This window comes from Orycteropus afer, unplaced genomic scaffold (assembly GCF_000298275.1).
Source record: "Orycteropus afer afer isolate SDZICR_OR568_19922 unplaced genomic scaffold, OryAfe1.0 scaffold00370, whole genome shotgun sequence".
Classification (NCBI taxonomy): domain Eukaryota; kingdom Metazoa; phylum Chordata; class Mammalia; order Tubulidentata; family Orycteropodidae; genus Orycteropus; species Orycteropus afer.
In genome coordinates, this window is record NW_006921957.1 from 2,713,165 (window position 1) to 2,716,474 (window position 3,310).

The following is a 3,310-nucleotide window of genomic DNA, read 5'->3' on the forward strand; positions in this document are numbered from 1 at the left end:
CCCCCCCCCCCAAAAAAAAGCCTGGTTTTTCATCTCATGCCAAATTTGCTCAAAAGCCGCTCTATCTTCTACTCACATTGTCAGGAAAACTCTGTGCATTTTTGGCTTTCCCATCCCTTGTTGTTGGGTACCCTTGAGTTGATTTCTGCTCGGAGTGAACCCTTGCCTTCTCCACATTTCCATCCCTACTCACAGCTCAGCCCTCCCCACCCAACAAGCCTTAATGGAAAAACAATTTGTGTGGAGAACACAACTACCCTTGACTTTTGTTACTGAAATGGTGCTAAATAGCTTGTGAAAAATAGCCCTCAAAAAGCTACTGATGAACTCACGAATGCTTCTCTCCATGCTAATCTTCAGTAAAAGACCAAAGAGTTACAAGGTCTGAAGAGAAAACAGTGCAGGCTGCTTTTGCTACTCTTTGTTCAACTAACTGCAGTTCTTCAAAAAGTGATGGGGTCTATTCCTGGACTACAGCCACTCTACCAGGAAATGGGTGGGAAGGAATTTTGGGAAAACATATATGTCGACCCAAGGAAATAGAAACTTGCAGTTTTAAACTAAAATAGAGTATAAGCAGTGCTTAAATCAAGACAAGGTCCTGTTCTGAAGACTATTGTCAGTTCTGACATAAGTTGAATACCTCTTTTTTTTTTTCAGTTTTCATTATTATTGCCTTTTGTTATCAGTATCTTTATAAATCACAATACTGAACATAGACAAGTGAACACCTGAGGATAACATCAGCAAATTACATGCTGCAACACTGTATGTAGCACATATTACTAACGACAGATATACCAAAAATAAACCACAAAACAAACAGCAGGTAGTAAATGTGGCTTATCATCACTTCAATACATCCTAAACACTGTGCCCTGTGGCGTACAAATGAGCCTTTCTCTCTGGGCTATCCCACAATCTCACTCCACTCTCAGCTCTAAATCAGGACAGGACCCAGATCACCATTTATTAAGGCCCAGAAAGGTGGGCCTGCGTTTTGTACCTCAGGGCTTTGGAGCTCGGGCAAGGAGCTGAGGATACTACAAAGCCCGACCCATCTAGGGTCCCATGTGCAGTAGGTGGCAGGAAATAATGGAGCCCAGTTCTAAACTACTGATAAACTAGTCTGTGTCCCAATCTTAGAAAGCCACTAGATCCTGGGGCTGGGAACTCAGACCTGGTACCAGCTAGGCCCTGCCTCAAACCATTGTCTTCCTTTGGGAAGGAAAATGAGAAGCACGCTGACTGAATTTCCTTGTATTTACTGGTCCTGTTTAAAACTGTTTCACTTGAGTCAGTTCCAACTCACTGTGACCCTACAGGATAGAGTAGAACTGCCCCAGAGAGTTTCCAAACACAGAAGTAGACAGCCACATTGTTCTCCCAGTGAGTGGCTGGTGGGTTCGAACCACTGACCTTTCAGTTAGCAGCTGACCGCTTAACCATGGCACCACCAGGCTGCCTCTGGTCCGACTCACACCTTCATAAACCAAGTTATCTACCTTTGACGAACTAGATATTTAGCCTTACTCAAGCAAGGCCTCTAAAAAATTTGATTACCAACTCATAAAATTTCCTCTCCACAGAAATCTTTAGTAAAAGGTAAAAGATTTTCTCGATCTGAAGAGAAAAGTATGCAGGTACCAACAAAAGCTTTACTTCCATTGTACAGAATTATCCCAAACATGTCCTCACTGGGTAAAATCTTCTGACTAGGAAGTAAAGAGCTAATTATGATTATTCCAACACATGATACTGGTAATTGTGTGTCTACACTACACTCTGGTATGCAATAGAGCTAGTTGGGGGAGCCAGGATTTTCCCTTAGTAAATCCCCCCCAAGAAAAACACTGCTGTCAAGTCGATTCTGACTCATAGCAACCCTATAGTATAGAGTAGAACTGCCCCATTGAGTTCTCAATCCTGTAAATCTTTACAGAAGCAGACTGCCTCCCTCATCTTCCTCCCATCTTTCTTCCATGTAGTAAGCCCATGTGTTTAGACTATTTACCTTGTTGTGTTGTCTTACCAATCCTGCCCCTTCTAGCTCTGCTTCTCTATAGCTCCTTTCTCTTCTCTTCAAAAATAATTAACCCACCCCACCCCCCCCCCCCCCCCATCTTCCCACGCACTGCCACAGCCCCTCTACAAACCTTATAGGACTTGTCACCATATTGCCACTGCCTGTTTGTACATGCTCAAGGAAAGATGCTTGAATGAATTCATTCATCCTTGTATGCCCAAACACCCAGTACAGTGCCTGGCACAGTAGCCATTGAACAAAAGTTTGCTGATAGGTTCAGTGAAAGCTGGAATGAAGGAATGACTGTAAAGCAGGCAAAGAAAAGCCCTGCAAGAAATGCCTCACAATAAATTATAGTTCCCTCCTGGTTCCTAACTAAATCTTTCCCTCTTTTCACTTCCTCCATTTCCTAGTTAGGCAACATGCTTAACTCCTGTGTGCCTCAGTTTCTCAAATGTAAGATGGGGATAACAGTCTTGGGTTTATTGCAAAGCTAACTTCATTTGGTTATGGTGAAGCTTCAGTGGACTACTGTCTGGAAAGCCCTCCATGGCACACTGCCTAGGCAAAACCAACCAAACCCACTGCCTTCAAATCAAATATGACTCATAGCGACCCCCATTGGGTTTCCAAGGCAGTAAATCTTTACCAAAGTAGATTGCCTCATATTCCTTCCACAGAGTGGCTGGTGGGTTTGAACCACCAACCTTTTGGTTAGCAGTCAAATGCCTTAGGCACTGCACCACCAGAGCTCCTTTGCCCAGGCAGAGTAACACTTCGAAAAAAAGAAAAGTTTCTCTAAACTGCTGCCTGCCTTACTTCCTCCTCTTTCTCATTTCCTGCCACCTCCCACCCACTTGCTCTTACTCCTTGTCTTTCCCCAACCTTGTCTCCTTTTGAAGACATAGCCCCTCCCTCCCTTTAAGAAACTTTCTGGACTCCTCGGGCCTCCTTGACCAGTAGGCTCACAGGTCCAACCCCTCCTCTTCTCCCCTCTGTGATCCCTGGAGCCTAGGTTGCCGCCGCCTCTTCTTTAACTGTAAGTTCCATGAAGGCAGGACTGAGGTGTTACTTCCCACGCGCCTTGCCCAGTGCTGGGTAGTAAGAGGTGCTAGGAAAGGTGGATGAAGAAGCTGGGCATAAGAAGCCACTTGGTTGTCAATGAAAGCAAACATGGGTATAGGGACAGATAGATGGGTGAACAAGCTAAACAATTAGGTATGTCTAAATGGAGAGTGTATCCAAGATCATATATAGGGTTGGCAAACAATGGGCCTATAAGTT

At 44.3% G+C, this 3,310-nt stretch overlaps 1 protein-coding gene and 1 non-coding gene across 2 annotated transcripts in view; one reads left to right on the plus strand and one right to left on the minus strand.

The window, feature by feature from the left end:
• ARMH1 (armadillo like helical domain containing 1) overlaps positions 1-3,310 on the plus strand; it is a 62,640-nt gene that overhangs the window by 56,697 nt on the left and 2,633 nt on the right. The window lies entirely within an intron of this gene.
• Positions 1,526-1,643, minus strand: LOC122151274. The gene has a single exon (XR_006164068.1). It is a non-coding gene; the product is annotated as a U5 spliceosomal RNA (small nuclear RNA).